Genomic DNA, 13,869 nt, shown 5'->3' with positions numbered 1-13,869 from the left:
ATAACCAGGCTGCCATGTTACCCATATTGCAACAGAAACCATAGTCACTGCACTTGAAAATCACATCATTAACCATGCAGTGCTTTGAGAAAGTCCTGAGGTTGTGAAAGCTGTTATTTAAGTGCAAGTCTTCCTCTAACACTGTGCAATGCTTGTAAGCTAATATTAAGTTCAGTTTGGCTCAGAAGTTTGAAGAAGTAATTACTTTTACAGCTGTCCATGAACAGGCCTCTGAGTTAGAGACTTCTGTTCATAAGTTTACGGAGCTAATGTTGTCCACTGAATACAGTCCCTGACTTCAACTTACCGCATTATGATAACACTCATAGGTGAACATTTAACTGTAGGAACCTTTAAAAAGTCCCTGATTCACATCTGTGTGTATGGGTTTTTAATTAATAAAAATCATACAATATAAATATCATTTCTCTTGTACTATGATATGAAGACCAATCCCTAGTGTGCTTCCAATTAAATCTGTTGGACTATAACCTGGTGTTGTGTGATTTTTAACTTTGTAATCCGTGAACTGTTTAACATATTAAATTAGATGCCCTACCGTATGGAAACAGGCCCTTCGGTCCAACAGGTCCACACCAACCCTCTGGAGAGTAACCCACCCTAACACATTCCCCTACCCTATATTTACACCTGACTAATGCACCTAACACTACGGGCAATTTAGCATGGCCAATTCACCTGACCTGCACATCGTTTGGACTGTGGGAGGAAACCGGAGCGCCCAAAGGAAACCCACGCAGACACTCCACACAGACAGTCGCCCGAGGTGGGAATCAATCGTGGATCCCTGGCCCTGAGAGGCAGCAGTGCTAACCACTGAGCCACCGTGCCACCCTATAATTAGTCCACTTGACACAATGAGGTCAAAGGCTTCTAAATTGGAGGAAGGCTGTACTAGGCAAGAACTTTCAAAAGCTGATTGGGGGCAGAAGTTCGCAGGTAAAGGGATGGCTGGAAAATGGAAACCTTCAAAAATGTACCCTAGAACTCTGTGGAAAGCTAGGGAAATGATTGCTGGGCCCCTTGCTGAGATATTTGTATCAGCGATAGTCGCAGGGGAGGTACCAGAAGACTGGAGTTTGGCTAATGTGGTGCCACTATTTAAGAAAGGTAGTAAGGAAAAGCCAAGGAACTATAGACTGGTGAGCCTGACATCGGTAGTGGGCAAAAACGGGGTAAAAACAATGACTGCAAATGCTGGAAACCAGAGTCTAGATTAGAGACATTTCCCCTTCCCCCACCTCACCTCAGTTCCAAACTTCCAGCTCAGCACTGTCCCCATGACTTTTCCTACCTGTCTATCTTCTTTTCCACCTATCACCTTCATCCTCTCCCTCACTCACCTATTGTACTCTATGCTACTTTCTCTCCAGCCCCACCCTCCTCTCACTTATCTCTCCACCCTTCAGGCTCTCTGCCTGTATTCCTGATGAAGGGCTTTTGCCCGAAACATCGATTTTACTGCTCATCGGTAGTGGGCAAGTTGTTGGAGGGAATCCTGAGGGACAGGACTTACATGTATTTGAAAAGGCAAGATCTGATTAGGTATAGTCAGCATGGCTTTGTGCATGAGAAATCATGTCTCACGAACTTGATTGAGTTTTTGAAGAAGTAACAAGCAGAATTGATGAGGGCAGAGCAGTAGAACATAGAAAAGTACAGCATAGAACAGGCCCTTAGGCCCACGATGTTGTTCTGAGACTTAATCCTAATGTAAAATATAGTAACTTAACCTACACACCCCTCACTCACTGCTATCCATGTGCATGTCCAGCAGTCGCTTAAATGTCCCCAATGACTTCACTTCCACCACCTCAGCTGGCAACGCATGCCACGCATTCACAACTCTCTGCATAAAGAACCTACCTCTGATGTCTCCTTTATACCTTCCTCCTAATATCTTCAAACTATGACTTCTCGTACCAATCAATCCTGCCCTGAGGAAAAGTCTCTGGCTATTGACTCGACCTATTCCTCTCAGTATTTTGTACACCTCAATCAGGTCTCCTCTCTTCCTCCTTTTCTCCAGAGAGGAAAGTCTGAGCTTATTCAACCTTTCTTCATAAGGCAAGCCCTCCAGTCCAGGCAGCATCCTGGTAAACCTTCTTTGCACCATCTCCAAAGCCTCTGTATTTTTCCTATAGTAGGGCGACCAGAACTGGACACAATATTCCAAGTGTGGTCTCATCAGGGACTCGTAGAGCTGCAACAAAACCTCGCGGCTCTTAAACTCGATACCCCTGTTAATGAAAGCCAAAACATTATACGCTTTCTTAACAACCCTATCTACTTGGGTGGCAACTTTGAGGGATCTATGTACTTGCACACCCAGATCCCTCTGTTCTTCCACACTGCCAAGAACCCTGTCTTTAATCCTATATTCAGCATTCAAGTTCGACCTTCCAAAATGCATCACTTTGCATTTGTCCAGGTTGAACTCCATCTGCCATTTCTCAGCCCAGCTCTGCATCCTGTCTCTATCACGCTGCAGCCTGCAGTAATATCCTATACTATCGATGACACCTCCAACCTTTGTGTCATCTGCAAATTTAATAGCCCACCCCTCAATGTCCTCATCCAAGTCATTTATAAAACCTACAGAGCAGAGGCCCAAGAACAGAGCCCTGCGAGACCCCACTCAACACTGTCTTCCAGGCAGAATACTTCCCATCTACAACCACTCTCTGCCTTCTGTCAGCCAGCCAATTATGAATCCAGCTAGCCAAATCTCCCTGTATCCCATACTTCCTGACTTTATGAATGAATGTAGATGTGATCTATATGGGCTTCAGTCAGGCTTTTGACAAGGTTCCTCATGGAAGACTGGTTAACAAGGTTGGATCTCATGGAATACCGGGAGAACTAGCTATTTGGATATGGAACTGGCTCAAATGTAGAAGACAGAGGGTGGTGGTGGAGGGTTGCTTTTGAGAGTGGAGGCCTGCGACCAGTGGGGTGCCACAAGGATCGGTGCTGGGTCCACTGCTTTTCGTCATTTATATAAATGATTTGGGTGTGAACATAGGAGGTATATTTAGTATGTGTGCAGATGACACAAAAATTGGAGGTGTAATGGACAGCAAAGAAGGTTACCTCAGATTACAATGGGATCTCGATCAGATGGGTGGTTCTTTGAATGTGACATTTACAGCATACGATTGGTTAAATCTCGGCCAGGACACACACATACCTCAGTTCACTAGCACACCTTCTTCCACTAACTCATGATCGGCCAACAGTACACACAGACCAGAGTTGCAGTTAGTTTTTACTCTTTTCTTTGAATGTTCATAGAAGGGCAAAATACAAAAGAACAGTCTGCAAAAGGTGGATTTCTGCTGATAGACGATGAGCGGGATTGTGGCTAGACAGTCAGGTTCTTCATTATCTCTTCCAGTTTTTCTCTCTCTCTGCGAAGTTTCCTTGATACTTTGACAGGTGACATTCCATGGATACCACACAGGACTTTGCCAAGCACCACTGAATTTGCATCTGCAGTCATTTCTTGTCTGTAGCAGTCCTTTTTTAATTAAAAGGAATTAAATGTTAAAAAATATCCAGACTACTTTGAAGTTCTGTTCCATAGTCACAATAAAATGCCTCTTAAAACCTACCTCTTTGACCAAGCAAAGCTTTAATGTGCTAAAGGCATTAGATTAATGCAAGATGTCATTGTATTGATGAAAGGATGAATGTCCTTGCTGCTTCATCTGAGACCTGTGTATATCAACACTGCAACAGCACAGCCCAATGCCTTCAGTTGTTAGGAGATTTGGAAGAAAGAATCTTGCATTTATTTAGCACAACTTCAGTCATTCCAAAAAAGCTTCACAGATAATTAAGAGCTTTTGAAATCTAGTTGTTATTGTTATCAGAAGATAACAAGTAGGACCTGGAGTAGATCATGCATCGTCCTGACTCTGCCACTCATCCCCTTGCAACAAAATTGTGGCTGATCTTCAACTTCAAATCTCCTTGCATGCACTACCCCCCTATCTGCAGATATCTCGGACAGAGAATTCCAAAGATTCACATCCCTTTAAATGAAGATGTTGCACTTCATTTTAGACCTAAGTGTCTACTCCCTGATTGCAAAATTGTAACCTTTAACTCAACATTTTTGATTTAGGAACAATGAAAACAGAATTTGTACGCAGCAAACTCCCACAAAGAGAAATGTGATAACAACATGTTGAATTGATTTGGGGATGTTTGTCAAGATACTCAGAGAACTCTCCTGATTTTCCTTCAAATGGTATTATGTCTTTTACCTGTTCCTGAAGAAGGGCTTATGCCCGAAACGTCGATTCTCCTGTTTCTTGGATGCTGCCTGACCTGCTGCACTTTTCCAGCAACACATTTTCAACTCTGTTCCTAAGTAGGCAGGCAGGGCCTCAGTTTAGCATCTTATCACTGGCTCTACAGCACTTCCTCTCGGAACTGCACTGAGAGTGTTTAAAAAGCCTAAGCTTTGTGCTCGGATCTGCAGAATAGTGAGATTTGAACACAAACTTTACATTCAACACAGGAACGGTATCAATTGAACCACGGCCGACACATGACTTGACATACCATTATCTGTTGATCAACTTAGGAATGTTGAGGGGCCATATAACATGTTACAAAGAAAACTGACAGCCAAAATAAAATGTATCGATTCACTTCAGATGTAATTTTCTTTGTTTGAAGCTCTCTTATGCTACTCTATAAACCTCAATATGTGCAGCACACATGTGCTTCGGAAATTTATGGAATTGTTAAAAAAAGAGGCGCTGTCTTGCAGGCTCTGAATGCAGGCAGTGGCCAAACACAACCTCAGCAAGTCATGGGTCAGCCATCAATTACAGAGACAGCTCCAAGCCGAGCGGCTTTGATGGAGCAGCGTATGGGTCTGAAGTATTGCAGCTGGACCTGTTTAGAGGAGCAGTGAACTAAAACATGTACAGAAGGGTTTCAGGCCAGCCAACTTGCGTGCAACATACTCTTCCGCTGTCGTGTTTATCCAGAGATGAATAACTTTCTTGTTTGGCTGTTCTCCAGTTTCGAAATGTAAGTTGTGAAAGGAAGCTGGGCTATTTTTGTGACAGAAGCCAAGTTTAGTTGCTTCATTCCAGACACCTTATTAAATAATTTAAATGCTATTTGTTCCTCCTTTTAAAAAATTCAATGTATATACCTATAATCCTTTGTAAACCAAACTTTTTAAGCTTTTTACAACCATGTATAATAGATGAAGCCATTTGTCATGAGATCATGTCACTCTACTTGCCAGTAATATCACATATTTCCAATTCAGATACAGAAGGATTCAGACGCACTAAAAGATTCCCTCCTACAGTATTCTGATACTGAGTCTTAAATCCTGGCTCTACCTATTTAACCAATCTGACATTTCTATTCCCTGCAGCTGACACCCTCCTCAGCAAAATGAATCAAAGTTTAATTAGTACTTAATTGTCATTAAGTGGTTAACTTCCTAAAACTAATCGAGAACTGAAAGGATGCGATAATCAAAGAGACAATATCTATCATATAAATCTCAATTTTCATAGCACCCCAAAGTGCTTTACAGCCAATTAAGTACATTTGAAGAGTAATCGCTGGTGTAATGTGGGAAATGCAGCTGTCTTTTTGTGCACAGTAAGGTCCCACAAACAGACGTGCGATAATGGTGATCTGCTTTTCGGAATAAAAGCAAAAATTGCTGGAAATTCTCAGCAGGTCTGGCAGCTTCTGTGGAGCAAGAAACAGAGTTAACATTTCTAATATCATTCTTTAGGAGCAGAAAAGATGGTGAAATATGAAGGCCTTATGCTATTGCAAAAGAGGTAAATTCATGCAAGATGATGGTTCGGCTATCAAGCAAGAAAGATATTGGGAGACATTCTTCCAATCTCTCCCTCTTTATCACGTCTGATCTCATGATGCAACCTTTCACAACAGAGCTTCTGCCATGTCTTCCTTTCTCTTCAACTGAGGATTGTCCCCTACTGTGATTGACCCATTCTGAGGGCTTGTGACCTCATCCTTTCCCTTCCCTGTCTGAACCACAAATAGGTTCCCTTCATTTTTCACCTCTTCAGCCTCTGCATTCAAAGGATCATCCTCTGTCATTTCTGCCGCCTCAGCCTGATGCCACGACCAAACTCACTTTCCTCTCAACATTCTGATGGGACCATTACTTCATGATAGTCTGGTGCATTGTCACCCCCAACACTTCATCCATTTCCCACACCATCTTCCCACACAATCACAGGAGATGTAAAACATTCCCTACTACAGTCTGTTCTGAAATAATGCGATAGTTCTGTTCCCATGCAATCCCACATTATAAGAAAATCATGTAACAGCAACGTCATTTAAACCAGTGGGACGAGAATTGTGTTATTGCCAATTCAGGTAAGGAAATTTCGCGTTCTACAAATAATGGTCTAAAGTCTTCAATCACATTATAGCCATTTCATGTTGAAGAAATGCGCATTACAGCAGAACCGACTGTATTTATTCTCTCCTTACTGTCCAGGGCCTGAAACAGTTTTGCTAGCTGAAACACAAATTTGTACTTAGAGTCATAGAGATGTACAGCACAAAAACAGATCCCTCAGTCCTACTCGCCCATGCTGACCAGGTATCCCAAATTAATCTAGTCCCATTTGCCAACTTTTGGTTCACATCTCTTCAAACCCTTCCTATTCACATACTCATCTGGATGCCTTTTAAATGTTGTAATTGTACCAGCCTCCAATGCTTCATCTGGCAACTCATTCCATTGGCACACCACCTGTGTGAAAAAGTTGCCCCTTACATCTCTTTTCAATCTTTCCTCTCTCACCTTAAACCTATGCCCTCTGGTACTGAACTCACCTACTCTGGAAAAAATACATTGGCTACTTACCCTATCCATGCCCCACATGATTTTATAACCCTTGACAAAGTCACCCCTCAGCCTTTGATACTCCAGGGAAAATATTCCCAGCCTCTCCCTGTAGCTCAAACCCTGGTAACATCTATGTAAATCTTTTCTGCACCATTTCAAGTTTAACAATCCCTTTCTTATAGCTCTTTCAGTTTGGTACATTATATTCCTTGCTCACAATGCAGTCTCATATGCATCGGTGAGACCAAACAAAGACTGTGTGACTACTTTGCAGAACACCTTAAACTCAGCCTGCAATCATGATCCTGATCTTCCAGTGGCTTGTATTTTAATGCGCAGCTCACTCTCCTCTTCACATTTCTGCAGCAGTGTTCCAGTGAAGCCTAACACAGGCAGCAGGAACAGTGCTTCATCTAACAATTAGGCACTTTACAGCCAACTGGGTTCAACACTAAGTTCAACAACTTCAGACGATGAACTCTCTCCTCCATTTTGTTTTTTTTTGCCCAAGTGCCACTCTGTATTTTGTTTTCATGCTTTTGCTTTCCAACTGAGCTGTCCTTTATTCTGTCATAAACACTTACTCTGGATTATAGCTTTGTTTCTTCACTACAAATATTACTTTTCCTTATGTTCCAACATATCTTTGTTATTTAATCTCTCCTGTCCTTTAACAGGATCTTCACATTTTGTTCCAATTACCCCTTATTTCGACAATACATTTCTATTGTTTTAAACTGAAAATAAACTGTCCCCATCAAACACTCCCAGGACAGGAACAGCACAGGATTAGATTTAGGGTAAAGCACTCTTCACTCTTTTAAACTGAAAGTAAATTGTAAGGAAAGCCCCCTTGACACTGTCCCCATCAAACACTCCCAGGACAGGGACAGCATGGGGTTAAGTACAGGGTAAAGTACCCTGCATTGTTAAAACAGGAAGTCGAAAATAATAATGAAACAGTCGCTACTGGGACAATGGATCAAAATAAGACACAAATTAACAGAAAATTGATCAGAAACTTACTAAATTAAAGTAATGTTGGCTGGGCTGATAATGCACCCCAGCCCTTATGACACACATTGGTCTCTAAAGGCCTCTACCAAGCTGATGAGCACCACATCCTCACACTCCAGGGACACTTGAGCGTGAGCATAACCACAAAAGACAGGCAGATAGTCAGGAACAATGAGCCCCTCCACGGCACACTGCCTGAATCTATTGATGGCCAGACTGGCCAGGCCCAGGAGCAGGTCCTCGAGAAGGTCCTCCAACTTATTTTTACCATTCTTCAGTTCCAAAGATATTGGACTCCAAACACTAACTCTGTTTCTCCCTCCACAGATACTGAGTCTCTCCCGCACATTCTATTTTTATTTCAGGTCTCCAACATCTGCAGTATTTTGCTTTCATCCTTTTTTTGTGGTGGTTAAGGGATATACATCTGACCAAGACATCGGAGATGAACACTACCTGTTTTTATTTGGTGGAATTTTGCCATGGGATGTTTTAGAACACCTCAGAGGACCTTGGTTTAACTTCTCATTCAAGAGAAGGTACCTCTCCAGAGTAGCAGCAGAGTCCAATTTTGACTTCACCCACCAGCCATGAGTGCCATTTATATTGTGGGTTACTGGACAATGATCAGGACAGAAGTGGAAATTTATTTTAAAAATAACTGTTTCAATCGTAAAGTGGTTGTCCTTTTTACCACTGCTACAGTAAGAGGTGTGGTCATTATATGTTACTGTAAACCACAATTATTATTAGAGATCGCCAGTAGCTAAACAGCACCATCTGCTGCTTCCTACACAGCATTGGGTTTTTTTGTGGTTTTGAAACTGTCCTTTGCTTAAATTTTAAGCATTACTTCAAAATAATTGGCTTGGTGGCTGATTTTGACCAGCAATGAGCAGCTAGTACCATTGTGTCAATTGGGTTCTCTGTTTTCGAAGGGCTTGTGTCCAACTATCTTGCTCTGTTGGCAGCAGAGCTGCTGCTCACAAGGGTTTGCTTTGTTGAGACGCTGGAACCCTGGTATTATATAAGAACGTCATTTCTAAAAACAAAAGTACAGATCACACGCTTCAGGAAAACAAAATTATAAACTGGTACAGAATTACACCCTGTTTCACAGAATAGCTCTGAGATTTGACTAGTTTGAAAGTACTTCAAGTACCTTGGGAGATATTTTATGGACACTGCCAGTGTGTTTACAGGTGAGAGGGGAGGCTGCCAAATTCCTACTGCCTTTCCCTGACCTGTCTGCAATCATGCATGCTGTAGGCAAGGCCAAGGGTGGGTCTACCCATTTTTGCCCAATTGATGCCCTTGAACAACCAGTTATTGACCACTTCCCATCCAGCCTCCATTTTGAAGCTGGCAGGAAGAGTTCAAGGGCAGGAAGGAAGCCCAATAGGTCGCTACACTCAAGCTTTATGTACAAAGGGGAGGGGTGCCTACATCAAGGGCAGAACTGCCACATCAGGTGCCACCTCTCAAGGTCCAACTGATACGCTCTCCCTCCCCAGTGCATGGTCTCTCTTCATCAAGATCCTGAACCTCTCTCCTCACACCCACTGGGGACCATTTTAGACCCAGTCTTGCCCAATGTTAGAGCTGCTGGGATTACAGAGCTGTCAATCAATCAGATTGGATGGCTGCTCTTGAATGTGGGACTTCCCTCTGACTAAGGGGCAGAATTCCCATTTTTACCCAGTTAATATTCCTTCGAGCATGAGGTGGTTGTGGAATGTGTTACACACTGATTCAGAAAAGTCCTGCTCCTTGTTCTGTTTGCCAAAGGTTCAAAGCCAGATGGATGCAGTTCAGATATAGATTAGCTATGATTCTGGATGTAGGTTTGCTTGCTAAGCTGGAAGGCTCATTTCAAGACATTTCATCACCCTACTAGGTAACATCTTCAGTGGGCCTCAGGGCGACACACTGTTGATAATTCCTGCTTTCTATTTATATGTTTGGGTTTCTTTGGGTTGATTATGTCATTTCCTGTGGTGACATCATTTCCTGTAGTGATGTACATTATCAACAATGCTTCGCCCAGAGGCCCACTGAAGATGTTACCTAGTATGGTGACGAAACATCTGGAAATGAACCTTCCAGCTCATCGAGCAAACCTACATCCAGAACCTCAACCTGAGCTACAAATCTTCTCAAAACTCATTAGCTATGATTATTTGAATTCAGAACAGACCTGAGGGGCTGAATGAATCCTTCTGTTCCTACATTCCTGGTGATGGTATTACAAATATAACTTTACAGGAACTAATCCTTCAATACTATCATTATATGTTGATGTAAGTAAATTGCAAACAAATATGATATGAACATTTTAAAACATATTGCTACTGATGCCTGTCTGATTGATTTTTCTTGTAAATACAAATTATGTTTGTTTGGGGTACTGTCAACTACACCATTTTCTCCCAGTGGTCTGGATACAACAGTTTCGGGTGAATACATTTTTGGACTGTTTTAGGTTGACGCTCTGAATTGATTGCATTGGGAGAACTGCACTTCAGGAATTCAAAAACTACAGCAGTGCACTTTTCAGTAGGATAGGAAGAAAATGGATTGTCGTTGTTCAGTGTTGCAAATACGTTTCGGTTTAACATCCATGACTTTCTTTCAAAGCTCCAGTTCTCCACATTGCGAGGCAAAAGCATCTTGGCAATCCCTGGGATAGCTTGCACTGAAAGCCGTCATGATCATTCAATTGCCTGTGAGCTGAACGTCAGTGGGTTGGGGAATCCCTCTCGCTTGATGTGAGGGCGCACCAATTCCCACATGAATGCAACTGACCACTGCCTAGGCCTGTAGGAATCCAACTTGTGCAAGAAATCTCCCCGTTCTTGTCAGAGGGTGCCAACCTGGCAAACATGGCTTCCATCACCTCTGAGATGCAGCTGCGGGCAGCAGGTTGTGAGATGTTTTAAATGTTCCCAAATACTTCCTGGATGGAGCATGAGGCAGAGATTATCGGGGCTGTGGTGATGTTGACCATCACTGGTCTCCGTTGGTTACCAGGTCCACTTGGCGGAAGATCTTCTTCCAAGACCAGTTGGAGGAAAGCTCAGAGTCTCCTCAGGCTCTGGTACACAGCTAATTTAAAACTGTACTGACAAAACAGTGCCCATTTCGAGTTTTTACATCGCTCGTCAACCCGTAAGTCACCTCTATATGGCCGATCACAGCTAGATGTTTTAATGATGGGGAGGGTTACAACGGGAAGATAGCGGCTCACCAAGTGAAAAACGATGAAAGTGGAGCTGTATGGCCGTTCGGTTAGCTAATATGCCCCGAACGTGTACCGTTTGATGTGCTTTTGTGAATTTTTAAATTATTGCGCCCTACCCACCACCATTACTAGTTAGTTAAAACAAACTTTATTAACTAAAATACTTAAAATTGACTATTAAAATTCTAAAATTATACTTACAACCATAAAATATCTAAAACCATACTTTATGAATATAATCTAAAACTTAACAATAAACATATAAATTCTAAAATACCTGAATATTCTGTGAAATATTGTCCTGTGAGCACTGCTGCACGGACATAATCTTAACAATCGCTAAAAATCTGCAGCATTTTCGAGAGGCGATGAGATTGGCAATAGGGAGATTTCTTGGGCAAAAGATTCAAAATTCCGAACCCCTTGGTGACTCATGAGTTTATTACTCATCTCCGTCCATTTACTCCTTGCACCCATTATAAAACCGTCAAATGAAGGTGTCGTTCTATTCTTCAGCCCCATAATCTCTTTCGACCAATGTTTATACTTGTCTACCTTCTCATCCCAGACCTTCTCGATCGAATCATCCTCATTCTCATACCGGATTGTTCCATCCATGACAACCACGGTAAAACTTTTCTGGAAATTATATCTGGTTTCCACAGCTTCCCTTCAATATCTCTTAAATGGAGTTCTATAAATGTCGTCACATAGTGATATAACTTCTCTATAACTTTGTTATGCCGTTTAATTCTTACGTTCTTCACGCTCCGACAGCAGCCAGAGAGATGGGGAAGGGTCTCAAATGGGGCCAGATAATACTTTCTGGTTATAACATAGGTCTTAAAATATTCTACTTTCTACATCAGGCGGAGGGCCGACGTTTTGAAATTCTCTGCCCATACCTTCAGCTGATGTTGCCAGTTCGCCCCGTCAATACCCGGCCAGGGACCTACCTGGGCACCTAAATACTTTTTCGTCTCACCCAGAAGCTTACAGTACATTGGATTTCGCTCTCACAAAGTCTCCAGTTCTTCAAATAACTTGCACACGAAGGCCTTACTTTCTGACGAAGAATGAAATCCTTATTTTTATATTACTCGTAAGGCCGGTGTTTTCACAGAACCGCTGAACTATCTTCAAATTTCTATCCACACCCGAGGGAGTTTCAACTGGTAATGCTATATCGTCTGCAAAAGCAAGGACTGAACAAAGGATAAGCTTTTCGTTAAAATCCATAAAAATATCCGATTTTGCATCTTCCAGTGTACATATCAATAGGTCCATCGCGATGGGATAAAGACTCATCCTGCTTCACTCCTTGTGCGGCTTTGATCAAATCCGTCTTACAGTTATGGCCCTCAACTACCGTAGTGTTCTTCGCATATACATTCGTTATTAATTGGATAAAATCTTTTGGGAGGCCCACTCTTTGTAAGGGTTTAAAAAGCAATTTATGCCCAACTGAATCGAAACCCTTCAGATCGAGACCGAAAAACGGCTGTCTTATTTTATTCCTTTTAGCTCCCCTAGCAAAGTTATCTCATTGCACCCGGAGGTTGCTGTAAGAAATCCCCTGTTGACTGGGATTTTACTCGACTGCCTCAGTAAGTCTTTTTGCCATTATCTTTGTAAAAATACAAAGCAGGATCGGCCTGATGGTAATTAGCCTCCAGTTGTCGATATCTCTCAGGTCGTCCTTATTACCGGATTTAAGTATTAAGACAGTCCCACTATTTTTCAATATATCTGGGATAGCCCCTGTTTCTAACCACAGGGAATAGAGTCTTAGTAAATGAGTCACATCATTTACATGAATCGTCAATATCTCTTTGAGTTTTACGCCATTGGGTCCCGCAACTGTTTTCGGATCAATCGCCTCAGTGGATTTATCTGTCTCCTCCTTCCCCAGGCGTTCCATCGGGTGATCTATTTTGTTCTCTCCCACACACGGCTCAAACCTATTAATATTGGTTTATTATTGAGCTGCGAGAGTTCTCCATGAAATACTCGTTCTAATGCCATTTTTAGTTAGGGGGCAAAAGCTGTTATATGGTGTCCCCATTACGTCTTGCGCGAATTGTTTTGTCTTTCAAAAATCTCACAACACCAGGTTATGGTCCAACAGGTTTACTTGGAAGCACTAGCTTTCGGAGAGCCGCTCCTTCATCATGTTTGTTGTATATAATAGCTGGGTCATCTTAAAGCGGGCTTTTTAAGATGCAGATCTCTTTTTGCCCTATTATTACCTACAGTCCTCATATCCTTTCTTCTGTCGTGGCGTACTATCGTTTTTACCGTTAATAGTTGTCTTGCATTTTATCATACTCTCTGTAGCACTATTAATAAGTTCCAACCCCCACCTTATGGCCTCAGGATCTCCCTTCCTACTTAAACATTCTTCTACCTGTCTCAGAAGTTCGTCTATACCCCAATGTTTTGGGTCATAGACCTTAGATCTTACACTTCTAATAGGAGTATCTTACCACATTTCTTGGAGGTGCAGCTGTTGGACTGAGATGGACAAAGTTAAAAATCTCACAACACCCGGTTATCATCCAACAGTTTCGTTTGGAAGCACTGGCTTTCGGAGCCCTGCTCCTTCATCTGGTGTTGTGTGATTTTTTTAACTTATTACATTTCAAACACCTTGATCTGATCTTTCTAATTCCATGATGTTTCTTGACATGAAAGCGAAAAGCTCCCATCTTGG

At 42.2% G+C, this 13,869-nt stretch overlaps 1 long non-coding RNA gene across 1 annotated transcript in view; it reads right to left on the bottom strand.

Moving 5' to 3' along the window:
• Positions 1–3,154: 3,154 nt before the first annotated feature.
• Positions 3,155–13,869, bottom strand: part of LOC122562873 — a 37,735-nt gene continuing 27,020 nt past the window's right edge. Inside the window, exon 3 of the long non-coding RNA XR_006315429.1 lies at positions 3,155–3,541. This is a non-coding gene — a long non-coding RNA (uncharacterized LOC122562873). The remainder of the gene's footprint in view (positions 3,542–13,869) is intronic.

This window comes from Chiloscyllium plagiosum, chromosome 2 (genome assembly GCF_004010195.1).
Source record: "Chiloscyllium plagiosum isolate BGI_BamShark_2017 chromosome 2, ASM401019v2, whole genome shotgun sequence".
Taxonomy (NCBI): domain Eukaryota; kingdom Metazoa; phylum Chordata; class Chondrichthyes; order Orectolobiformes; family Hemiscylliidae; genus Chiloscyllium; species Chiloscyllium plagiosum.
This window is presented reverse-complemented; position numbering and strand designations above follow the sequence as displayed.